This window comes from Alligator sinensis, unplaced genomic scaffold, assembly GCF_000455745.1.
Source record: "Alligator sinensis unplaced genomic scaffold, ASM45574v1 scaffold772_1, whole genome shotgun sequence".
NCBI classification, from domain to species: domain Eukaryota; kingdom Metazoa; phylum Chordata; order Crocodylia; family Alligatoridae; genus Alligator; species Alligator sinensis.
The window spans coordinates 647121-674229 of NW_005842695.1; the positions used below are offsets into that span (position 1 = coordinate 647121).

A 27109-nucleotide genomic window follows, 5' to 3' on the forward strand; every position below is an offset into this window, starting at 1 on the left:
ACCCTGCCATGCTCCTGCTGCTTCCCTGCATCCCCATCCTCACTTGCAGCATCTGCTCAGGAAGCTCCTGCCCCGTGATAACCACTGGCACATGCCTGCAGGCTCCTTCCAGCTCGCACTCATGGGGCCACCCCCACAACCCATCGTGCACAACAAACAGCCTCCCGCCACCCCCACTTTCTCTCACACCGACACACATATGCGGCCTTCTCATACCTCCCTTATCTCTCACCTCCCTTAACACGCCAGAGCCACATCTCTGCTCACATTTGCACGCCGGTGCAGCCTCTGATACGGCTCTCTCCCCACAAGTGTTCTGCTTTCCCCCCAGTTTCCCTCTGTGTCCTTCGTCCTTCCCAGGTCTTTCCTCCCACTTGTCTCCAAGGTCTGACCTAGTCTCTCTATCCATTTTCCCCATCTTGCCCATCCCCAGGCTTCTCGCTGTTTGCTCATTTCTCCATTGGCTTCCCCAGATTTTTTGCAGCAGTTTCTCTCCTGTAGCTCCCACTATAATGTACTCCTGAGGCTGCCCTGCTTTTGGGGATAGGAGCCCACGGGGAGGTTGCTCAGCTGTAGGCTGTCTCAGGCTGTCTCAGCATCCCCACTGATACTTGCAGAGGAGCTGGAGGAAATGCTGCAGTGTTGGTGCTTCCTCTTTCCTTTGCAGGTTCTGCTGGTTGCAGCAGGGCTCAGAGCTCAGTGTTTGGAGTGGGTGGTGGGCAGATGAAGGGAATCGTTTAGTGCAAAATGTCCTGGGAAAATGGTAAGAAGAGAGGAAGTCACTTCCTTCTGCCACTGACCAAGAAATGTTTCAATAATATAGAAACTAGAAAGTGACTTCACTGTATCTTGGCCTCTCTATACTCTATAGAAGAGCTTCTGCTCTCTTCACCTCCAAGAGATTTTGGTCTTGTTAAATCCCTTGGATTATCACATCCCAACGGTGAAGGCTTTCCTTACTAAAGCAGTGGCATGGGCAGCACTCTTACAAAAACCTTGTAGCAGTTCAGCTTTGGAGAGCCCACCTGTTTTCTTCTACACTGTTTTGCTTAGTCTCAAAGATCTAGATACAGGAGTAAAAGCTACACCCAGTGACACCAGCTGGTGTGGTCTCCTGAGTTACGCTTGCAGTTTTAGGCTGGATTCTGGCTAAGAAGAAACCTCTTCAATTTGACATCTTGAAGGTTCGTACTCTATAACCCAGACTATTTCAGGTTAAGACAGTGACGATGCATAGGGTGCGCACGGGGGTGCATGTGCACTCCCTGAGAGCGCTGGTGCACCCCCTGACAGGCTACGCTCCCCACTTAAAAGGGGGTAGAAGAAAGAGCTTCTGTAGCTGCAGGACAAGATAGGCACAAGAGGACTTATAAATAGGCCAGGTGATACCAGGACACTGGCTTCTGTGAGTGTGAGGGTTTCCTCTGATCCTGTGTTCCTGTGGTTGAGAAAGGACAAACCAGCCACTCTTTAACCTGCTGCCCCCGGTCTATTCTTGTCTTGGTTCAGACAGGTCCTCAGTGCCTAAGATATCAATCTCCTCTGGTCATGGGCAGTACTTTCACTGAAGTTATTACGGTTGCATGGTCATAAGGGACCTGATTTTTGGCCTCTTACATTGTGCTTAATAAGTAACATGTGTGTGATAGAGATTTGGAAGTGCAGCAGAGCAAGAAACATGGGGCCTGATCTTGCACCTCTGAAACCATGAAGGGCAAAATCCTACCTTTCCTAACGTCTGTGGGAAATTGCCATTGATTTCAGCGGTACTGTGTTTCCCCTATGGATTGCTGTGGGTACTGGCTTGGGTCCACAAGATGCTACCCTTTTTTTGCTGAGTTTGATAGTGCTTGTTCCTGTTCAGTACAAATGATGGGATTTTCACAGGTGTGCTTGCAAAACCAGCTTTAGGCTCTTCCCTCCCCCCACCACATATTCTCTCACTAATGCTGCCTTTGCCCTCCTGCCTGGGTCAGTAGCTTTAATGGGGATGAACCTTTTTCAGGAGGGTAACCTTTCTGCTTATAATTTGTTCAAGGACTCTGGAATTATAATAGGTGCTGTCAGATTTATATAATTGGTATCTGTGGCACAGATCCAATGAGTAATAAGAGAGTCTTCATTCTGGCTTCTTCAGCCACTTTTTTCATTCCCTATGCCCCCTTTCACTTAATGCCTTGCAGGCAAAAAGGGAATACAACGCATGCCTGTCTATTTAAACCCCAGTTTTGGCAAAACTGGGTTATGCCCATTTCATGAATTTCCTGCATTTAGCCAGTGAAACACTTCTTGCTGGGGCATTGTCATGTGGGATTCAGTTAAATGTGCTTTTCAAACTTTGAATCAAAGCATCTCTCACCCTCCGTATTCTCCTGCCCAATATCTGGGCTGCAGAAGTGACATAATTTAGTGAGTACCATAACCTGCCTTGAATCCACATGTGAAACTATTTGCTGAAAACAATGGGGTGTTTGCATTTCAAATGTCACTGGCAGGTACAGCCCCTACATTTTTCATATGAAGAGCTTAGTACATTTTATAAAGCACTTGTTCTTGTTATAAAAGTCATGCTGAATCTAATCTGCCATCTGAGGCATCAGTTTGTAGTGCCATCTCTTTGAGAGTCTGTTTAGTAACTCTACAAAAAAGAGGAGTCGTCACTAAAAAGTCATCAGAAACGCGAAACGCTGTTTTCTGTCCTACTTTGATTGTAAGAACAAATATACATAGCACTACGCACTCGTTACTGGAGATGCAGTTTACTGTGGTGTCAGTGAGTGAATCTGTGTAAAGCGAAACTGGTTAATATTGACACACGCCTTGGGTTTGATCCCTCCGGTCAGTTTAGTTCTCTACAAAGATACTTTGTGGGTGTGCAAGTGCCAGGGAATGTTGTGAGCTCTGTTCACAAACAACACTTTCGAGCACACTGGGTAGTGTTGGGGTTAAAGATCATAAACACAAAAAGTACTTTTTCTGTGTGAAAAGCAGAATTTGCACCTCATCCAAAACACACTGAAGACTCCCACTGACCTTTGTAGGTACAGGTCATTTACTGGTGAGTTTTCATTTTCAGTAGAAATTAAATGTTTAAAACTTTTGCTTTATGCCTATGGTAAGGTTGTATGGTAGAAGATACAGAAAAGCGGTTAACAGTTAATAGATTATTTTGTATGCACATGCAATTTGGGAGAAAGCAGAGGGGAAACAGTCTAGCATTTCACATACTGCTAATAGATATGGCTGTGTCTAATAGATTTCTGGATTTTTTTAATGGCTTTCCAGATTTGTATCTGGATTTCTGCATGTTTTTTTAATAACTTCAAGTGGAAGAGGCAGTTTCCTAAAGGTGTGAAGCAGCAAAAAAAGAAACCTTTGCAATATTTTGTCAGGCAAATTCTGAATCCTGAGCACAAGTAAACTGGGAAAACACCTGAAGTCAGTTCAACTGTTTTTCTCTAGAGCTATACCGAATACACTTCATTTCTGAACTGCACTGCAACTGATGCGTGAATATTCTTCTCTTGATCATCAACTGAAAAATATTATCAATGTTATAAGATCTTTGCTCAGGTTTGTCTTTTAGCTCATCAGTCAGGACTCTTCTTACTGTTCCCTTTTGGGGCAGCAGCAGGCTGAAGCATGAGGTCTGCATTTTTAAGGACCTGGGATTATCTCCTCCCTCCTCGCAGTGCATGATGGGCCCTCCTCATTGGGCAGCTCCAGGATTTTGAAAAGGGGGATACAGATGCTGTGGCACATCATCACATAAAACACAACACACATTTTTCTCCAGTTAAAGAGAAACTAGATGCTTTACTAATATGCTAGGGAGCTAGCACTATAGTATTCAGTTTAAGATGAAAGCAAAAACAAATACAACTAGGGGAATGTGCACTAATTTGCTAGATTACACATAAAGTTTAAACAAACAAACTAGGCAAAAATAGTCAAAATTGTCAAAAGATATTGCATCATCAGTCTTGTAGTCATGATCATGAAATGTGTATCTCTTACTTGGATTCATCAAGCAAAACTAGCCTTCTTGTGTATCTTGATAGTGCCTCTAATACTTCACTGTCAGCCATTTCTACACCTGAGTTTATATTACCACACCTGAGTTAAGTCTTCTAGCTAGAGGAAAGTCTGCCATGCTGTGAAATAGGAGAGAGACATTACCAGGAATGGCTAACAGATGGCAAAATTGCAGAAGAAAGGATAGTTTGAGTAGCAGAACGTCAAGACCATTAGAAAGGACAGAGTGCCATTAACACCTGTGGAGGGGAGAGAGATTAGCAGGAATCACGGAGATGACAATGAGTCATGAATTCAATTGACTGTCTGAGCAGACCCTGAATAGAAATGCAGCTGTCCCTCCCAATAGTTGGTTTTAATGTCTGGGTAGGAGTAGGAATTAAAGTGGGGTGCAACTGCACCACTGCAAACCTCCTCCCCTATATCTACCTCTGACCCTCCTTTAAACACTGCTGGTGTATCTTGGTCCTGAACAAGAGCAAGCTCTTCCATACTAGACTATTGCCTTCCCACAGCAGCTCAAGTCTGCAACCTCTGTTTATTGGCTTCTCCTGAACAAAGTTGTAATTCTGCCAGTCCTCAGTGGCTTTCTAATTGGGATAAAAATTCCTATCCAATTCATTTCACTAATGACCTGTGCCAACTTGGACTACACCAGACTGTGCTTTTCCACCTTCTTTACCATTATTAGGCTGCTTTTTTTTCTTTTGGTTCATTGTTTATAGCTTCCCCTGATATGTATTACTTTTCCCTTTTCCTTGTCCTCCCACTCCAGTCAAGAAGACAAGGCAGTTATACTTCCTTAACACTGTTCTGTTCAAGAGAGGTTTGCTTCTTGCCAGTGACATATTCTTAGCTAGATACATTTCAAGCAGTCTCTTAATTACTAGTTTGCTGTCGTATTTTTTCCTTCTGTCTTTTATTCTACTTTTTTTACGGTATTGGTGCAATGTGAAACAAAAAGCATTGAGACTCTTGCCACAGGCCAGAAGGGCTGTATTTTTCATCTGCTTTACTTGTTAGAAGAAATGAAGGAGCCTTGTGTTTCCTGTAGGGCTGGAAACACTGAATCAGGTTTTGGTTTTTGTTTTATTCTGAAACTCTCTGGGCAGAAGGGAGTGGGGCTTCTGAGGCATCTCCATGGGAAGTGTTACAGAGCATGCTGGGGTCCATGTGATTTCCCTGAATCTGCTGGGGTTAGGGACAGCCAAGGCAATCTGTTGTGTTGGCTTAGGTACTGCTGACAAGTACATCCCAACACTGCTGTTGAAGTCAGAGCAGTTGCACAGGTGTGAGCTAGAAAAGCTTCAGCTCTCCACTTGAAAGGAGCAACTGAAATATTATAGAATAGTGACTCCACGTCTGGAGTAGAAATCAGCCCTAAGAGAGGCTTGTCCTGTTGACATAAGATGCTGGCTACAGGCTCGGACCCTCTCTCTGTAGTCTGGAAATCGCAGGGCCTTCCGGTTGCGTTAGTATGCCATTGCAATGCACAGTCCTGTGCTGATGATAATGCCCCAGCCGGAAGCTATTTCAGCAGGGCCAACATTAGGAAAATGGCATATGAGCCTGTGAAGTTGTAGATGTTGCCCACCCTGCATGAGATCTTGGCTTAGGCCGGACAGTGCACGCAGATCTGTCAGGTCACAGTAGCGGTCATTGGATCATCCTCCCTAGAACGTCGAAGGTGGCTTGCAAATTGGATCCTTGCTGGAGACTCGCACTTCCTTTCTATTCTCGCCCACCACTTGTCATCTTCTCTTTATCTCCATTCCTCTTTTCTCTTTTGCTTCTCTCCTCCTCTCTGGTCCTGGTGATCTTGCTCCAGTTCTGTCCCACGTGTGCTAGCCTCACTGGATGAGCAATGATGACTAACATCCTTTTCTCCGCCCGAGGATGCTTTTGGGCTTGGGACGCAGGTCACTTTCACTCTGCGGCTGATGCAGAGGAGATTGAGGTGAAGCACTGAACACAGCAAAGGGACGGCATAAAAACTAGGGCAAAAGCAAAAGCAACAGGCCGCTCCGCTCTCATCAGGCTCCCAGACGTCCCTGGCAAAGCAATTCTTTTATCTGGGGGACTATCTGGGGCTCTTGTCTTTGTCTGGAAAGTGATGTGTTTCATCTCTTGTGGAGAACTCGCTCTTGCTGCATGAAATTGGATCCAGTGGGCTGAGCTATAAAGCTGTTTGGAAAATGAACTGCAACATGGCTTGTTAAAAGCTCCTCTGTAAGAGACCAAAAAGGTAAAGTGGTTATATTGCTTATACCTGCAAGTAGCCATGCGCTTTAACAGAATCGCCCTTTTTGGATCGTCAGAAATCTGACCACCGTGATTCTTGAGTTTTTCTACCAGAGCAAGAGAGGTCCTACATGCTCGAAATAGGGGTGATTTCAGTCGGATTTGGAATGGAACGATTGTCAGGTCGCTATTTATGGTAATGGTGAAAATTGGTCACTGGTGGAGGAGCCAGGAAGTTTGCACCTTATATTTCTGACTGTTTGAAGCTGCTTGGGGCTAACTGCCCCGTCCATGTGGCTATCTGTTCCACGGGCTGATAATATCACCACTCGCCCAAAAGATAGCAGTCATGCTGGGTGCCCCAGGTTTCAGGTGTTCAGTGAGAGGCACTTGGGGCCTCCCAATCCCAAATGAAGGCAGTGGCGTTGCTGGTACACCAGCATGCTGCAAATGGTGCAAAGTTGTCACCCCCAAAACTGAGGTACCTGAAATCAGTAGCCACTTCTAAAGCCTCAAACCTCCATTTTAAACGTGGCTATTTGAAGCAAACAAGGGGCATGTTGCATTTGGGATAAATGTGCCTTGTTTCTTTTGTTTTTCTGATATCCAGGTTTCACGTATCTGCATTTTCACCTACCTCATTTATTTCAATGAGGCTTTAGGTTCCCACATGCTTAAAAGTCACTTCTAACAGTGGGATTTCTGTGCCTGAAGTTTTGCAAATTTCCACTTTGCTCGTTTGTGTCTTATATAAATCTTTAAAAACCTTTAAAAAGGCAAAGAAAAAAATGAACGGGGAAAGGTAGAGCTGTGATGCAAATGAGTTTAAAGAAAATATCCTAAGGAAATTTATAGTTAACGCTATCATTGCATTCTTACTTCACTACATCGTACCAGGGAATTGTAAGGATGTCAAAGCATGATTAAGTAGCATAACACTTGCTGTACTACCTATACATTGCCGGGCAAGTTAAGAATGGTGTGTCAGGAGTAATTGTGAGTTTTCTGGTTTTATTGGCTTGTGTCACATCTCTAGCATTACTTGAATGTAGTTTGGGATATATTGGATATTGAAGTGTTCTCTTATGATTCCCCATGGCTGGTAATATTTTGCATTGCAGCTTTCCTCTCTTCATGTGCCACATTATCCATTACTGTCACCAGTCCTGCCAGTGTGTCCTTGGAGAGGTTTCTTAATGGAGCTGTCCTGGTTAAAGAAATTCAATGTGATTGAGCTGCAGCAAAGAATCAAAATCCAAATATCTGAAGGGGATGAAAAATACCTGGCTATTAAAGTATATTGGTTATTTATTACCAGCAGTAGGCAGGAAAATATTAACATGTAAAAAACTGCATATTAATCACTGCTGTCGAGTGGAAACCAACCTGAAAAGTCACTTCTATCTTTGTTAGCTCCTTTTTCCTTATTCCTGGTGTATTATCTCTCTTCCAGGTGTCCCTCACCCAACACCCTCAGTTGGTAAGAAACTCTGAGCAGGCAGGCTACAAGAGCGCAAAGGGCTAATTCTAGAGGAAGGGATGGCCAAAATAGGGCATGTAATTTTCTTTACTTTTCACTTGCTGAAATCTGACTTGAGCTACTTTCTGTAGGGACGAAAGTGAAGAAAGGACCAAGAAAATGACTCATTTCTAAAGAATGCTCCTTGCCTTTTTTCATCTGGGTTCACATACTCACCTGATCAGAAGAAAAGTCTCCACTGAGAAATAGAGGGCACTGCAGTGGTTAAAACACAGTATCTCAGCTAGGACTGTGCAGAGCATCAGTCCCTGATTCAATTTGGCGGAGATTCAGCCTGATTCAGTGGCCAAATCTCCAAATCCAAATCGAATCAGAGAACCCTTTAATCTCTGTGAGTCAAACTAGTACCCTCCGAATCGATTCAGAGAGATTTGGAAAGATTTGGACATAGACACAGCTTTAAATGTTTTCTCTACATACCTCTAGGTAGCAGGGGCTCATGAGTGTTGTGATGCTGGGGTGCATGGAGCGTCCCACAGAAGCACGGGGGGCTCCCCAGTGCGCTCGGCAGCAGACCCAGAAGTGGACCAGAAGCACTTCTTGTTCATTTCTGGGTCCACTGGAGAGCTTACCGGAGGGGGCCCCCCCATCTCCCCGGATCAGTGACGGGTGCCTCCTGGTTCTGGGGGGCACCCAGGGTCCCCCCTCAGCCAATCACTAGGCTGGGGCGGGGGGGAATCACTAGGCTCCCAGCGCGTTCCACAGTGGACCCAAAAGTGGACTGGAAGTACTTCCGGTTCACTTCCAGGTTTGTCACTGAGCATGTGGAGGGCCCCCCCGCACTCCTGTGGGATGCTCCATGCACGCCAGCATCACAGCGTTCACAAGCTGCGCTGGTACCTGGAGGTATGTAGAAAAAACTTTTAAAACTGTGTCTGTGTCCGAATCGCTGATTCTCCGAATTAGCATCGAACCTTCAGATTCAGATTTGGCCGAATCGAATCGGGGACAGTGATCCGAATCAATAAATCAAAGCACAGTGCCTGATTCGGGCTGAATCTGAATCCAAATCGAATAGGGCCCGCTTCATACACCACTAATCTCAGCATCACAATCTCATGGTTCCATTCCTGGCTCTGTGGGCACAGACAGAAATTACATTTGTGGTATTATTGGTCTCTGAAAGTGCTCTACAGCCATGCTGTGACATGTGGACAGCTGCAGAGTGCTTTCAAAGTGGCTGATCATGCGACAAATTAACCTTCATGTAATGAGGGATCAGATGAAAGCGCTCCACTTTGAAGCACCTTAGGGAACTTCTGTTTCCTAGGGTCAATCCATCACATGATAAGCCCTGCCCCGCCCCTGGTGCTGTCTGTGGGAAGGGAGGGGGGAAAAGAGAGGGAAAGTGAGTTGTAGGCTGGGGTTTGCCTGGCCTAAGCTAGAGGGGAGTGGGTGGATTGGAGCCCCCTGCCCCATGCCTCGCCCACCACCTTTCTCCTCCAGCTCAGGCCAGGCAAGCCCCCTCCCTTCCTGCAGATAGCACCGGAGTTGGAGTGGTAGCTAAGAGAGAGAAGCTACCAGCTACCAGCTCTGAGAAGCTGTCAGTTGAGTGGAGGAGGCAGGCTCCTCCACTCAACTGACACCAAAGTGGAGCTCAATTTTTCCTTCACATCTCCAACTCAATAGGTGAATGTCTGTTGGGTCAGGGGAGCCACTCTAACTCATGGCACTTTAGGTAAAGCACCATAAGTTAGAGTGGGGGGCCTGCATATCAGTTAGCACCTGTGACACACGGCAAGTCACTTACCCCCACTGTTCTTGTGACTATCAAGGTATAAAATAGACATAATATATTAAGATCTGGTTATTTGTCCATGGGATAATTCACCACCATGGCTGGTTTACATTCGCTTTTGTTCCAATTCCTTGCCAGTGCACTTCCCTCTATTATGATTTTCTGGTAATTAGTCACTACTGGATAATTCAACATTATTTGCATCTCCCTCATAGCGGTGAATTAAGCAGAACTTACTGTCATAATTACGTGTGCTTTAGGGCTGCTGTGAGAAATGGGTGATGTTGGTAAGACACTTTGATTCTCCAGGGAGATGTAATCTGTGAACAGAACACCTGGGAAGTCCTCGGCAGCCCCAAGCCTCCTCTGTAACCGTTTCCCCTGGGTGGAAGGTTATTTGTTCTTAGCCTCTGTTTTCCATTCCTGACTGTAAGAACTGCCCCTAGTTACGTCATGTTGCTAGGCAATGGGTGCTTCATAGAACATGGGGTTGGGTCAGATAGTGCATCTGATGCTGCAGCCTCATTCCTTGATGTCCAGCTTTCAAGACAAGCCCTCAAGACCCAGCAAGGGACGTTGTACCCACCCCCATAGTTACCAACCTGGTACCAGAAATGCCCATCTGCTCTCTAAAAGATATTGGCATTTACAGCACTGGTTATGGGACCAGCACAAAATGGCTTCATCTGCTTCCATGTCCTGCACCTGTAGAGAGGATTGGATCCAATGACTCTTGGAGCCCCTTCCAGCCCTAGGGCTCTGTGCTTCTATGGGCAATCCAGGAATTGCTCTAGCATCAGTCCTGTAAACACATCCGCCCACAGCAATGCACATCAAGCCATTTCAGTTTTGATATAGGTGGGAAGTGCAGGTTTTGTGGTTGCACTCATTCACTGGCCTTTTCAGTGCTCACCCACTTCTCAGTGACCAAGTCGTACGAGTTAAGGCTGACAGATACGGCATTGTTCAGCCTAGAAAAGAGAAGACTTCGGGGGGATTTGGTGGCAGCTTACAAATATATCAGGGGTTAGCATCAGGGGCTAGGTGAACAACTATAATTTCACCAAAGCACCCCAGGGGTAAAACCAGGAGCAACTGTCATAAATTCCTAGAAGAAGGTTTCAGACTGGATATAAAGCAAAACTTCTTCATGCTTTGTGTGACCAGACTCTGGAATAGACTCCCAGTGTGGGTGGTGCAGGCACCTATCCTGGAGATCTTGAAAAGGAGACTGCATGCACACCTTGCTGGGGTTATTTGACCCCAGCAGTCTTTCCTGCCCAGATCAGCGGGCCTGGACTCAATGATCTCATGAGGCCCTTTCCAGCCCTAAACTTCTGTGAATTTGTATAATGGCTTTCTGCGCTTCATCAAGGCATCTAGTCGGAGAGCTTTCAAAAAACCCTTGGGTATCTTGAGTTTTGCACTCGCCTCACATGACTATGGGTACTGTTGTGCAGAAGTCTGGCATTTGCATACACCCAGCTGTATGCAAACAGATTAGCAAGAGCCTTTGTTCCAGGACCAGCCCAATAGATGAGCTGGTAGAATAGTGCACAGAGGGCATACCGTTTCACCCGGGGATGCGTGCACCAAGCTTTGATTGAGCTAAAATTTTTCACTGAGAAAGAAGACAAATGGGGACCTTTCTCAGTTCTTCTTTTAAGAGGGTCTTTCTAATTCTCCCCATCCTAATTCTGAAAATCCCCCGCAGCTCTCTGAGCCTTGTCAGGTTTGTTGGTCAGCCACAGGAATGTAACATAAGCTGCTGTTCCACTCCTTGGGTGAATGAGTACATTTCTTCTGGACAGCTCAACCCATGTGCTTTTGGACTGGAGTCTTGAATTCAAGCCTGCTCTTTCATCCCTTCATTTCCAAAGCATGCTGCACCATCTCTCATTTTCCTCCATACTTTGCCTGCCAGTGTTTCACGTTGGAGCGATCACTACCAGACAGCACAAAGCACCCTTCCCAATTCAGAGAGGAATTCCTGAATGCAACACATTTGTTTTAAAAGAGCTGAAGTTGGGTGTGGAGGGAGCAGGAGTTAAAACAAGTTGCTGCATAACAGTTGTTTTGTTTCATGCTTGAAGTTTCCTCCCTTTGCCCATCTTCTCAGTCTCATCTTCCATGGTGACTTCGTTTGCAGCGAGCTGCTAATTAAATTTCATATTTATGATTAGAAAATAAAATCATTGGACCTTTTTTAAATAGATTTTTATGAGTTTTGGCTCAGGCAGCTGAGTCAGCAGTAGAGGGTCTGCAAAGCTGAAACTTACCCGCTTTCATAGGGAAGATAAATAGAACAAATAATGACGGAAGGAGTCTAATCTAAAATCCCATATAGTTTCTACACTATATTAGTTTTTGAGAACAAGAAAAACGATTCTGTGTTTGCTCTTCTCAGAAAGTGACATAACTGAGGAGATGGAAAAGAACTTGTTTCCCCTTGTTTTGGGAGGGTTGAGCATTTAAAAACGACTCTGTCAACATGCTGTTTGTGATGTGAGAGGGTTCATTGGGTTCGTCAACCTAGGGGCACTGACAGTGATTATCATCAGCTACGCACCAGTAAAATGCTTATGTTCTGGGTTCCCCCACTTTAAAATGACAAAATGGAAGCATTGACACATGCTGCCAACCTGTGGCTGCTTGGAATTAGTAGTTTTCCTACAGTAGTGGGGCATTTATACAACATCAGCAAACTAGAGTTACTGTACTGACTACTACTCCCAGCATGCCTTGGGAGCAGGCAGTGTGTAGGGTTACTTCCGGCTCATACACCATTTAGTCCCTGAAGAAGCCTTTTAAGGGCCTGTTTTCCAGGTGCTTAGCACCAACAATCAGATTTTTCAGAAGAGCCAAACTCCTAATTTAAGCATCTGCAAACCCAAATTTTTGGAAGTGTTCAGCACCCAGCAACTTCTGTTGTGACACTTAGAACCAGATTTCCCCATGTTCTGGCCTATATTTGTCCAATATCTGACCACCTATTTTGCTGATGAAGTGGCACCTGAGGTTTTTTTTGGAAATCTGCCCCTAATTTTGAATTGTGATAAGAAACAATCCTCAGATTTTTACTAGCTCTCATGTTACAAGAAAAATGTGATCTCCAATGAAGCGCAAAGGAATGCATTTAAAATCAATGCCTTTCTGCACTGTAGGACCCAAAGGATGGGTGAGGGGTAGCCACATTGGCACCTTGTGGTCCACCCTGTTCGTCATCCCTCTCCATCTGACCTCACGTCCAGTCTCTCGCCTGCCACAACTTTGGTTTTGTTCTGATGCTTGTTCGGGGAGGCAGTCCCTGGGGCTGGGCGTAACCTCACCGGTCCTGGTTCACCTGGTCAAGTGAGCCCCACCTTGGGGCCTTTGCTCTCTATCTGGTGCTTCCTTTTTAAGGGGGTGCTCATGTAGGATTCTGTGCACATGTCAGGGTTTCAGGTATCACTGCATTGGCCCCTTTTTCTCTCCAACCGTATCCTTCACCCTGGCCCACTGTTCAAGACCTCAGCCTCTGGGAATCTACCTTGCCCTGATGTCAGCCCCCCTTTCCTGGGGGTCCACTTTCACCTTGGTAGTCTCTGCCCCTCTGCCTTGGGGCTGATCTCTCTCTTCTGCAAGGAAGCACCCTCAGGCACCCCTGGCCATGGACTTGTCCCCCACTATAGCCATAACTCGGTCCTCCACTTACAAGTCCAAAATGAGAAAACAAAACACAAGCCAAGTCCTTCACAAGGGGATAGTCTTCCTCACTTGGGATAAAGTGTTGCCCATAGGCCCTACCTTTTGTTGGAGCTGTCTCGCCTGCAGCTCCCCAGGGCAATTTGTGAGGGCCTACATCTGCCCCCAGCAGCTCCTTTCTTTCCGCTTCCTCTCCCTGCTGCAAGTAGGGGTACCCCCCTGCCTAATCAGAGACTGGGTTTATATTCCCCAACCTGGCCTCCTGCCGGTCCCATGTGATTGGCCCTTCTGTTCCTCTCCCCTAGGGCTAATTGCTAATTAGAAGCTAATTGCTTCACTAGCTGCCTGACCCCTGGTTCCTTACCTAATCAAGCCCTCTTAGTGACAGGGGCAGGGGTTCCCTGTTACAGCACAGTACATGCTTAACTTACAGCACTGTATGCCATGAGGTGCTATCGACACAGACAACTTAGTAGGAATTTAAAAATAATTGAATATTTATACAAATAACAATCGTCGCAGTCACACTGAGTAGAATAAAAATGCGGAAGGATTCCCGCCTCTTGCACTTCAGAACACAAGCCGAGCACGGAGAATGTTCAAAGACATGAAGCCTACTTTGGTATCCAGTTTACATTGACTGTCCACAAGCAATAAAAAAGCTGCAAAGCAGAGGCTTTGATTCAGACATTGATTTGCTTGATTCAGCACTTGACTGGCACTAGCTGGGCTTGTGATTCTAAAACTCTTCAAACAGGAATATTGGCCTTACTCTGTTGTACAGCTGAACATGGTATACCTAGATGGGGAAGAAATACTCATACTCATCCTATTGATACCCAGCTTAATGGTGTTAGGCATTTTATTATTGGAATTTTCTAATCAACTGCTCTTTGGTGGTTATAAGTGATCACATTTGCTCCTCGTGCCATCCGTCAAGAAACATCAACTCTGCAAGCAAATTCTGGCTAACCCATAATTCCTGTTTCATGGCAGTCTCTCAAAGCCTGCTACTATTGTGTCTGTTAAGGGGGCGCTACTTGGAGTGTGAGACAGGATCCTCATCTACTTGGCACTGTTCTGAGCTGGCATGACAGCTCCTGTGTCCCTAACTACTTATTTCCTATGGTGAGAAAAGGAAATTCAATCAACAGTGCTCCTTCATCTTGGGCTTACCCATAGCTCTCCCTGTAAGAACCCATCTGAAGGACTATGCTGTGTTAAGAGAAGATGGGGAGCCAGATATCTTGGTTTTCAAATTCCCAGTTGCTTTTGGTGCTCACCAACCATGCACCCCAGCTCTGCATTGAACTGCCCTCTTCTGTGGTCATGTAATTCCATTGAGTGGCAAGGCCAGTTAGTTTTCAGGATAAACTTTACCGAGCTGAAATTGCAGCTCATCTTATTATACTCTGCTGGAGCAAAGAGGGCACAGTTTGAGCACAAAGCAACAAAAGGGGTTTGCCTTGTTTAATTCATTAATGTTTGTGAAGGACTTTGAAGGCAAGAAATGCTACGGGCGTGCTGCTGAGTTGTTCTGTTCCTTTTCCTTGCCTCTGGAAAAAGGGCTTTATGGAGATCACTGCTCCCAAGGATAAACTACAGTCCTGCTAGTTAGAGGTGGGGATTTTTTATGTTGAGGGTCACCATGCTAGTTCCTTAGGGAAATATTTTCCCAGGATGGGAAGTGACTGGTCCTGTGCTTTCCATTTGTGGCTTTCCCACCGTCATTTTCAGATAATCTCTCTCTCTCCTACCCCATCCAGGGTTAAGCTGTCTATAGCCATGAGGACACTTCCTCTTTGATTTTCCTTTACAGCGGAGTTGCGTTTGAAAGACACCCACAGCTTGCGTTCAGAAGAAAAGGGGAAGTGAGGCAGCCCCCAGAACCTTTCCACCTGCTATATATAGACGCAGCATTTGTGAAAGAGGATGGTGGGTGTGTGCTTCCGGACCTGTGTCACGCAGTCCCGCTGCAGCAGGCTGTGAAGGGACAGGTCGCAGAACAAGGGGAAGGAGAGGGGGACCAGGTAGGACGACAAGTAAAAGCCAGCTCGTCTCACTGAGTTCAGCTGCTTCCACAAGGAAGACTCATTTTTATTACCCGCAGATTTGTACGGCTCTGCTTCTCACTCCTGTCTTTCCTTAGCAAGATTGCATTTTATATGCTGTGTGATTTTCCTTGCCAAGCATGCAGTTTCTACTGTGTGCTTTGCTGGCTGGGAGGAGCACACAGTACTGAAGTCAGCTGTAAGCAAGGAGTAAAAGGAGATTTGCAAGCCTCACGGCTGCACAGGACAGGGAGTGTCATTTCCAAGGAGCCTTTCCGGGTGGATTGAACACACTCCTCCCCTAACAGGCTAACCCGTGCCCTGCTACCTCCACAGCACCACAGTGTGCTCCATGATGTCGCTCACTGGCTGTGGGGTGGAAAGCCCACTAGTACTGGTGTTACACGGGTACATGCTGCATTCAGCTGGCAGATCTCAGAAAGGAGGGAGGGAAGAAAAGATTTGTTCTTTGCTGCCCCAACCACTGTCTTCGCTTTTTAAAATCACAACTGCATTTGAGAAAGTACAAACAAGTGCAAAGCTGAATAAGAACCAGGTAGGTATATACCATATACCATATCCCTGAGGTTGTATAGATAAATGAAGTAAACAGTATGTAATACAGCATTTTTATTTTTGCTAGTAGGGCTTAAGATGATGGACAGGCGGAGAGGTTTATGCATTTCAGGTGACAGCCCTCTATCCCAAGGAGGGCCAGAGCCCTCGGGCCCCCATGTACTCAATATTTCTGTAATACATAATGCTAATGATCATTGGCTATAACAAGCTGAACAGCATTTGGCTCAATAAATTAAAGGATAAACATTTAGCAGGTGAATGTAGAACTGAGTGACTGCACATTGCGAGCTAAGCCTGGAGTCATTAACACCTAAACAGATTGCACTTGAGATGCTTGGTGTAGCTCTGCCATGGGCTCATGAAAGGCCACAATCATCTCGGGTTAGTGTTTCAGGGCAGTGGTGATGCTGGAGGTCTTTGCAGGTCAAAATTGCTAAATTAAATAGGACTGTATGATACCCTAATGAGGTACAGTAAGATATCTTTTCCTTTCAATTTGTGTGCAACTCTTTGTAGTAAAAAAGGGAAGTGTTAATATCACTAATTGGGAACCTGACTGTATATGGGAGTTGTATGAGTTTTGTATGTACAGCTCCACTAATGAACCTCTGTCACAACCCAGGTTATCACAGTCTGTCAATGCAAATTATTCACAAAACCAAGGCTCTCTGTATCAGACATGCTGGCTTTATCTGTGGGCAGACATGCATTATGGCCCATACTAAGACTGTCAAGCTCATTTTTGCTTATAGCTAAGTGAATTTGGAATCTAGATCACTAAAGGATCTAGACAGATGTAGCAATCATGTCAATACCAAAAGATATCAGTAGACACCGTTAGGATGTACGTGTTATATGTGCATGCTTCATTAGTGATACCAAAGCATAGCAAAGCCACTGTAACTTGAACTCTGTTTCCTCCAAGGTCAAAGTTAGTGCAGCGTAGCTGCCTTGTTTCACTAAGTTTCACCATGATCCTGTCTGGGGATCTTGCAGAAGTAACATTTAGATCATAACAGCTGATGCTCCCAAGCAGCAGCTCCCTCTCCTCTTCGACGGTGGCTAGAAGGTATGTTTGTGCATGCGCAGAGCTGACCGATGGGTGAATTATCTGACTACCTCTATCCCCTTGCCTTCAAGTCCTCCTCCTTTCAGTCTTGTTGGAATCTAGATATAATCTGAAAAAACCTGCGAGTTAATCACCAGTAAAATAAAACTCAGCAGTGAACTCTCCATGATCTCAGCAGTGTCCCGTGGACAGGCTGTCTCACGCACCATGTGCTCTCTCAGGATGACACTTGTTTTTCTATCTTTGCCTTTAACATGCCTTAGTTAATCAGGAGCTAATGCTGCATTCCAATAAAAAGGTCTGGTCATATAAATGTGTTTGTGCTGTGCTATCACTGTCATTGTCATCCTCTTTCTCCTCATCGTCATGCACAACAGCATGGAGAATGTGTAGATTAAAGCACGTATTAAATGTCAAGCTTTCATCTCTCCACTTGCTACTCCTCAAATCCTTTTAAATAGATGCACTAAACTCCTATGGTAAATTATTAAAATTATTGTGCCATTAGCTTGATTTGCATGCTCTGAACTCACACAAATCTTTAATATGTCAAGATCTATCTCAGGGCCTCCCTACTCTGTCTCTCACTGCCTTTATCTCCCCCCACCCCCTTGCTTGATGCCTCCCACTCTTCTCCCCGTTTTTTGCTACAACTTTCCTACTCTAATCTCCATCTCACTTTTCTTTAACTTTTCTCTCTCTCTGTATTTTCCCACTCACTCTTTTCCTTCGTCCTCCTCTCCTCCCCTATCCTTATCCCTCTTCCTCTCTCTGTCTCATCTCTGATTCTCTTCTCTGCCTCTTCTTTAGTCCCTCTTTCTTCATCTCTCTTTCTCTCGTTCCCTTTCTTCTGTTGCAGTATTATCACTAGAGAAGACATTGTAAAAGATGGTGGCATTAGTTGTATTAAACTCCCACATTCAGATGTCAGTTGGTTACGTGATGTGGGCTTATGGAGTATCAACAAATGCACCTAAATACCAAGGCAGACACTGGTCGCATTTGAAAAGTCCATTGTCCAACTTTCAGATGTTTGCCAAGTTGTCTGCGTAGGTCTCCATTTTATTCATTCCATTTTCTTGAAGTGTAGATTGGGAGAATCCATATATAGCATTTTCAAAAAGCCCTAATTTCAATTATTAGAAATACCTTAGGCTTTGAAGGCCCAGATTTTCAGAAGTATTTAGGTGCCTAATACCTAGGGCAGGGGTGGGCAATTATTTCAGGGCTGCTTACTGAGTTTTGGCAAGCCATCGAGGGCCGCATGACAGACAGCCAGGGGCAGATATATATGAATTTTCTAAATTTTTTAGGGGCCCCGTGGGCTGGATAGAATGGCCAGGCGGGCTGCATCCGGCCCCCGGGCCGCATTTTGCCCACCCCTGGTCTAGGGGTTTACCGAACTTGAGGAGGCGGGCAGATTGTGGAACCAGCAGCCATTATCATAATAGTCCCCACCCCCATGCCCCTGATTGGCCCAGGGGCCTCAGTGGCCCCACCCCCATCACTGCTTGGTGGAGAGAGCTGTCCATCATACAACCCTACCCCTTCACCACTGCTTGGTAGAGAGGGCTGTCTGTCATGTGGCCCTGCCCCTTGCTACTGATTGGTGGAGAGGGATGGGGCTGCATGACAGGCAGCCCTCTCAGGCAATCAGCTGTGGGGGTTAGTGGCAGTAGCCATCTTGCCTGCTCTCCTTCCCCCCCATGGTGGGCTGCAGAGTTGGGCTGCAGCAGCCGTGAGGATTGCTGACTCCCACTGGGAAGCCAGGATTTTATTTTTAGTAAGGTTCCCCTCCCCACCCCCAATGGATTTCACAGAAATCACCCAATTTTACGATTTCTGCAGAATTGTGATTTGAGTAGGTCCCTACTAATGCCCCTTGAATTTCTTGGGAGTTATTTCCTTAAACATCTCTAAGGATTTGAGCTTTAGGAGCTTTACTTTGGCTGGCAAGCGCTGACATCACTTTTGAAAATGGGATTTGCCTCCTTTCGTCACCTAGGCCCTTTTGAAAATTCTTGTCCCAAACAGGTAGCATTCGAATTCGACGTTGGTGCGAGCATTAAATCTATACCTAAGAAAGATAGCAGAACATATGCATGGTGGCAAAAAGCTTGAAGGCAGCTACTATATTGTTGGTGAAGGAAGCTTTATTTTTTTTTCCATTTTCTTTGTTTATTATTGGCAATAGATGTTGTACAAGCAACACTGATTGGATGGTGCCTGTCTGGGCTATCACAGTCTGCTGTGGGTTTTGCTGCTAAGACAAAATTAGTCATTTTCCTTCCTGTATGATAATTTGATAAGAACTCTGAAGTCGAAAGCTAACAGACTTGTGGAAGGCACAGTAGGTTTATCCTGGCCCTCGGATAGCTTACCAGATGGAGAACACAGCAGGAAACGTGGCTCTCAATCGCTTACCAGACAGAGGTTGCTGCAGGGACACGCTAAATTTTATTGCACTGATTAGGAAAATACATGAGTGTCTCACTGGATGTACCGACATTCTCAGTAAGGGAGTGATTTGTCCTTCCACTAAATGGATTGAAGTGAGGCATATTTTATGGGAATTCCCAAGCAGTCTCAAATGAGATGAAAAACTAAATGGAACAGGAAGTACCGTATTCAAGGCAAAAACGTACAGACAATAAGTAACTTTATCTTGGCAAGCTGCACAATGGCAAGAGCTCTGTTTTTGGAGCATGCAGTCTCCTCTGGACTGTGAGATTCTGAGCACACTGTTGGATATTGTGCAATAATAATGATAATGATAACTGATATTCACGTCATCCATATTTAAACCTTCGCTTTTGGTAGGATGGAGTTTTAGGCGGATCTATTTATTCGAAGTAGAGTAGAAAGAATTAAGTAGAATTCTTTGCAGGGTCATTCAGTGCCTCTGTCCTACTATGCCAAGGATCCAGAAGACGAGTAAATCTTCTGGGAAGTATCTTAATGTTTTCATCTTCTATAAGGACAAGGAAGCTGAGGCAGGATAGCTTGGTAGAATTCTTCATTTTATTTTTTGATTCTGTATCAAATAAGGAAGCGGTGATAAGTGTGAATATGAAGAGGATTTCTATTGCATTGGCTTCCAAACCGTTCTGTATCACGGTGTTGGTGTTTCTTGTTTGCATTGTCTCTGTCTCCTCTTCTCCAGTGGGTACTGGGCATGAGACTGAGTGACAGCTGTGTCTTCTGAAGACCAAGAGGAAAGCTGCATAATGGATGAGTCTTTGTGTACTGAAGAGGAGACCAAGTGATGTGTGAGCCATCCCCATTGTGGATCTAACTATATATATCACTGATGTGCTGCCAATGGTTCTCTTTTTCTTTTAAAGTCATTTGTAGCAGGAAGTCCAGCTTAACTGAAGTAGATAGAATATATTCGTGCTAAAGGGATCTTATTTCATGTTAATGCTTATAATAATAATTATTATTTGTGCCTCCCTCATTTTGTATCTTTCTTCTACATTGTGCTGATATTGAGGCAATGGACAGCTGGTGGGATTTTGCTTCGAGTGGTTGGTGGCAGTGCCCATCTAATGTATCTGAAACAGAAACACGGCTACCTTCAGTCCAAACCATTCAGCAGAGCTATGAATCTTAGAGGAATACCCTGAGGCATGAAGCAAGACTGCAGCAAGAATAAATGATACCCCTCATGGCCCTTGCATCCAAAGTTTCCAAAATGCTGTGCTGTCTATAATGAACAAAACCTGCATGGTGATGTAGGTATGCATACCTTTCCTCCTTTTTAGATGGGAACACTAAGCCACAAAACAATGAAGGTCCAAAAGTTTAAAAGCAGACCATGGATTTGGGTGTGCAAATTTAGACACCTGTGTGGACAAAACTTTCAAATGTGCCTGCCTAGACATTGGCATCTAAATCCATTTTTATGCATCTATGTAAAAGGTCTGGATTGTGTTCCCACTGCATGCCCAGAGCTCCAACTGAAAGCAGTGGGAGGAGTGAGGGCTTAACACCTTTGCAAACCAGCCCCTTGTTAGCTAAAATTCATCACCCAGAACTTAGAGGCCACTTCTGAAAATTTAGCCTTCAGTGCCTTGCTAAAGGCCATAAAGAACTGGTGGCAGATCCAGGAATAAAATACCAGCTCACCTGGTTCCTTAAACAAATAATGATTTCCCTATTGCATTTTGCACTCTGGTTTTCATTTTAAAAAAAGAAACAGCACAAAAATCCCTCTATTTTGGTTCAATAGCACTCTGTGCACTGCATTTATCCGTGCAGAAAAGCACTGTTCTGCCCTTGCTGTTGTTAATTTTGGTAGCAGGCACCATATAGATGCAGGGGGAGAGGCAGTTGCAATTGCCCCTTGTAATCTAGACATGTACAAAGAAAGAGAATGAGATACAACGTGCGCTCAGCGCTCACAGTAATTATAGGCACACAACCTGCTATTTCCAGCTTTAAAAAAGTTATCATTTATATGTAACAGTTTCTATTGTATAAATATTATTTATATTAACTCTCACGCAGCTGTTTCTATATTAATAAACAGTTAAGACCAGCATTTTCTGTGTTGCGGTTTCTTTTTGAATACCACCAGCCTGCGAACATCTGCAAACAAAATGCGGAAGTCCGAGGGACCCAGATAATTCACCACTTCCAAAATAAACTTCCTCCTCTTCATCACGAGGACAACACCCTGTGCGTTTCTATTTCTCATAAAGGAACAACCAAATGATCCACAGAGACAGTTGAACCTTGTGCTAACACTGCTGTCTAAAATACGGTGCTCGGGTTCTGCTTGGCTCAGTCCTGGTACATTGGCAGGAATCCGGAGCAAGGTAATGGAAACGCTTGCAAGGCACTGGCAGGATTGATTTCTGTACCATCACAGCGAGTCTCCTCTTGGCACTGCCAATCCTGACTAGTACTCTGGCAGTGGGAGCCTCTTCACATCAGTGTGTTGGCAGGGCCGGCTTGACAGCTGAATAACAACTCATCCGTCCAGAGGACTGTTCCTGTGCTGTTCTTGGAGTCGCTACGAGAAGTTCGCTGCCTGGCCTGCCTGTGGAATTCCACCTGACAAAGAGACCCCAGGTTTCAAAGCTAAACTTGCTTAGTGGATGTTGTTGGAATAATAATAAACTCCGAGTGTTTTATCTGTGCCAAAATGAAGCTTTAGATCTGACCTGGTGATGAGCATTTTATGGAACCCTGGTTCTGAAGCCTGGAGGGATTTTTTTATCCTTGATCAGTGGAGAGAGTCGCCAGCATATGAAAATACGCAGGCTGAGTGAAAATAGAGCAAAGCTTTAACTGCGAGGTGTTTTGTTCAGTCAAAAAATATAGCACAAAATAGGAAACATGTAGAAAGATTGGTTTCTGTGCAACAGCCAGGAGAAAGCTACACCCAGAGAGAGAGGAAGGGAGAAGAGGGGAGCAGAATGTTTCTTTTCATGTAAAAGGGGACTGTTTCTTTCTTCTGCATCCCCAGAAACCTTTGAAATAGTTGGGACCAGCTGGTGGTTATTATTGGATTAAATCCTACAGCTAAAGGATGTCTTGTATACTAAGCACTAAAAGACACTGGTAGGGAAGCCATTCTTTAACTGCTGCGATAATTCTTATTTCTTTTAGCCCAAGCGATTGTTCAAGTCAGTCTGAGTTTGTGACTTCACACTTGCAATTCATGACCGACACCACAGTCATACCATGGCACATCACAACCTCTGAATGTGTTGGGTTACAGCTCCACATGTGCTGGGGTCGTAAACTAGATAGTGCTCAGAAAGATCAGATAGAGAAAATGGCTGCACATTTCAGAGCTATTTAAATCTGTCATTCTTAATTTTTTTTTAAGTGAAAACAGCCTATCTGCAGAAGTGTCAGAGGAAGGAAGGATAGAGGCAAGGCATAATGTGCTTCAGGCAAGCAGAAAGTATGTGCGCTGCAGGGAATATCTATTTAAAACCTTTCATGGCTAATGCAATATATGTATTAGTTTCCTACTGGATTTCCTTGCCCTCATCTGTTTCCAGACCACTGCACCAAGCTTCCAACCTCTCAGTAGCGTTTAATTCCCTCTGCAGCATTACACTAAATTAAATAGATGTGAAATCACTGGCAGGGTGCTGCCATCGTATCTACTGTAAACATCTGGAGCACCTCTGGAAAAGACAACTGAGTTACTCTTGGCTTATGTTGCTATGAAAGGATGTGGCAGAAGGGTCCTGCAGAGACAACGCCCTCAGTAGCTAAAAGGAAAGGAATGCTGCACTCCTCAGAAGTCGTCTCACCACCACACTAAGCAGCAATACTGTTAAGTTTGGAAAGAAGTGGATACTGTTTGTGATGTGGGAGGTGGGAGGTATAAAGAAGGAAGCAAATGGAGAGTTCCTTCAGCTCCTGCAATGGCAATGCAGGACCGCTCTGCTTGGATTTTTAATAGCCTGTATATACCTCATAATCTTTGGCTGATAGGAACTTTAAGCTTCTAGACGTGGGTCTGCTTGATAGAGGCATTTTTAATGTCATGAAAAATGTATCTGTGGTGAAAGTTGCAGTAATAAGTGAACTCTTCTCTGAATCATTTCTTGGAGAAATCCCTTACTGAGGTCCCAAAGGAGTCCTGGCAAAGGATTTAATGGCTTCTGGGTCAAGAGAGCTGGCTTAAAGAATTTGTGCTTTGTTGTGAACTCCAAAAAAGAGTGTGTTGCGCTTTCAGGGGTCCAGCTGTGAATATTGTGGTAACCTCCCCAAAAAACAGGGATCTGTGGAGTTATTTTCCTAGACACAGAAGGCCAGGCCTGTGTGGGTACAAGGGGGACTACCCATTCTTATATAATAAAGGGCTTAGTCCATCTGTCTGTCTGTCCATAATGCTCTCGGAGCACTCTGATTGGTTAGTGAAACAACCAATTAGAATGCGGAGCGCCGCCATGACAGAGGGAACGGAGGGGGTGGGGGTGAGGCCAGCGCTACTGGCTTTGCCCCCCTGCTCTGTCCCCACTGTCATGGTGGTGCTCTGCTGCCTCCAAGGAGCAGGGCCGGGGATGGGGGGAGGTCGAGGCCAGTGGCACTGGTGGTGGCAGCGATGCAGGGTGGTAGCTGAGGAGGATGGAGAGGATGGTGGGGCAAGCTGCCCCCCCCTGCTCCTGGGAGGTGGTGGCATGGGGTGATCGGTGGTGGTGCTCCGTCCCTGCCTGCCCCTGGCCCCCCCGTCATTCTTGATGGGCAATTGGCTAGTAGTGACATATTGTGCCAATGTTGTGTATTTTGTGCCAAGCTTTGGTTCACATTTGCTCCATCCTTGCAAAGAAAAAGGCCAGAAACTTGCATTTAAGTGACTGAAAGCTAAGAATCTCTTAGACCAGGGGTCAGCAACCCCCGGCACGCATGCTGAGCATGGCACGCAAGGCCATTTTGCTCGGCACACCACTGCCAGCCTGGGCTCTAAGCAGCTGCTGCCAGCCATGGAGCCCAGGCTGCTCCCAGCAGGCGGCCGGGAGGCTGCAAGCCCTGCTGCAAGCAGACCGGGCTCCGTGGGCCGGCTGCAGCCAGGAGGCTCCAAACAGCTGCTCCGGGCTCCGGCATGTTGGCACTCCGGCACCTTCCAAGGAAGACATTGTGGCTTTTCCGGCACTCCGGCCAAAAAATATTGCCTACCCCTGTCTTAGACCTTGTTTTCAGTAGCATGTTTTTCAGAATAACTAGATTTTGGAGGATATACTACCTTGAATCCACGCACAGGTTTTATTAATGAATCTGGTTTTGAAGTGAAACAGCTCTTTTATGTAATGATTTTTTTGGAGTAAGCTTTTTGTGGAAACATCTGTATTTTAGATTAACTATTTCACTTCTAGCAGTCCTCCCACTGCTATCCACACTGCGTATTTTCATTGCTGTCTGCCTATCTGTACACCTGTGCATTATCTTGACAAGAATTCACCTATTCCCTTAAATGCTGAGACTCTGCTACACATATCCCTTTGAAATTCTGGCTTGTGTGAGCTCACACATGCAAAGCCACATATCTGCAATTGCACCCATATCCTGTGGATAATCCCATCCAAAAGTCTTGAACTTGCTCACCCTCTGACGGCAAGAGCCCATGCAGGCTCCTCTGAACAGCAGTTGGTGGAAAGCCAAGATCTTCAAGCAATCAACAGAGCAAAAGTCACTCCCGCTCTACTACAAAGGGAAGGGATTATGAGAGTGCTAGGAACAAAAATGGATCTTTAGGAATGCTCTCCTGACCTGCACAAACTATAAAGAGCCGGACCTAGATCTTTTGTGAGAGGCAACCACCAAACTTCAGTATGGGTTTGTGGACAGTTTGGGGAGGAGGGCCTAGACTGGCACCACAGCAACCACAGAAAGCACCAGCGAGCAGCATGGCACGTGCTTTTGCTAGTTAATCTGCAATTAAAACAGAAAAACATCTGAAAAAGCCTTCCCTTGCAGACAAGGCCTTGCGTTTCTACCTCCCCCAAATTAGGACCTCACAGACCTCACTGGTTCAACCCAGCGACTTCCAGCATTAGCCAGACAGCTTTGAGATTCCTGAAGCTGCAGAGGGGAGAAATAGTACACTGAAGAGTACTCTTACGGCTGAAGAGAAACAGTATATTGCTTTTTAACTAGTTAGTTACTGATTAACAGAAACACATTATGAAGTGCACTTTTGTTCTCAGGCAGTCAGAACAGCACACGGGTGTGTTCCTTCAAAATGTACCTAAAGGAAATCTGAATAAAAGCCTGGGCTCTTTATATCCCATAGGATTTCAAGCCTTGAAAGGTCCTTTGGGGAGTTATTACAGCAAGGCCTTTCCCCTTTACAATTCCATCCAAAAAGCTACAATTCCCTCCTTGAGCTGAACACCCCGGAGGGAGCTGATTCAGCCTTTCTTTTCCATGTCTGACAGTTTTGTGCTGTGGGTCACATCACTGAATCTTTCAGCGCTGTCCAATCTCCATCTGTAAAATTAGGGTGTTTCCTTTCTTTCAGGTTTTCTCCGTCTTGTCCGTTGTGATTGCAAGCTCCTTAAGGCAGGGACTGTTTCTTACTATGCATATGTATCGGTCCAGTATAATGTGACCAAGGTCTCAGTTGTGGTCTCTTGTCATTACTGTAATATCAGTAAATAGAGACGCTGTTAGCATAGTCCTGGTGAGAGGTGGAGTCCACCCAGCAACGCAGTGGATAAGACTTGGAGACAAAGCTTAGAGCAGGGGTCAGCAACGTGCCAAAAACACCTGCAATCTCATGTTAGCATGCCAGGGGTGGACGACAGGGGAGCTGCAAGGGACCGATTCTTCTTGTGGCAGTGCAGCCCTGGCCCCTTCTGTGCTGTCTGCCAAGCAAAATGCCTTCATGTGCCACACTCTGGCACCCATGCCAGGGGTTGCCTACCCCTGGCTTAGAGTTTACTATAGAAATGTAACATTTGGAGTGCCAGAGCTCCGTAAGCGGTATCTGGGAAGATGCTTTGTTGTTTGCTGATGTGCTTCAATACATGCTTTCCCACCTTGTTGCCTGTCCTATATGTAACTTTCTCAGATGAGCTGGCCACAAAGCAGGAGTTGGCAGGAAACTGCTTAGCAACAGCTAAAAGATCAGATGACAACATTTACTTGAGTTGAGAACATTTCCAGGCTCTGAGGGTATAACGTACACAGACCCACCCAACCATACAGACAGGCGTCTGTACGCACATAGCTACTTACATGCATGCTCAGCCTGATGCACACACAGCCACATCAAGCAGGCATGAACAGTAAGTTCTTTGCACATGCATATAGCTAAGCTTGGCGAGCCAGTTGCGGTCACTGCCAGATGCACCTTTGTTGCTTGCATACAAGGATGAAGCTAAGACAAGCCGAGGTGGGAGAGTGAAAGCCCCACAAAACTTTGGCTAGTGCATGTCTTTGTGCTGAGTACTGCAGATTCAAGTCCCTTCCTTCCACTGCGCTGCATCTGTCTCCACGGCATCATGCGGCACACTAACCATTTTTAAAGAGGAATTGTACGGGCCATCACAGAGTTAACTGGGCAGCTGAATCATCACTCAAAAGTAATATGCAATAGTTCATGGAGCCTAGATAGCACCTCTCGAAGCTGTCACTTTTCAGATGAGCCGCAGACAGGTTGCACTTCAGCACAAACAATTCTGAATATAGGGCAAACTCAGCTT

General features: G+C 45.5%; 1 protein-coding gene across 7 annotated transcripts in view; it reads left to right on the top strand.

Annotated features, from left to right (window-relative positions):
* CARD11 (caspase recruitment domain family member 11) overlaps positions 1–27109 on the top strand; it is a 74670-nt gene that overhangs the window by 19096 nt on the left and 28465 nt on the right. For 2 of the 7 annotated variants that reach the window (XM_025216014.1, XM_025216013.1), the window contains exon 2: positions 20431–22013. The exons of 4 other annotated variants lie outside the window; for them this stretch is intronic. The gene's annotated coding sequence lies outside the window, so the exon portion shown is untranslated. Of the gene's footprint in view, positions 1–832; positions 1185–20430; positions 22014–27109 lie in introns of those variants that run through there. One more of the 7 variants, XM_025216015.1, reaches the window with a different exon arrangement.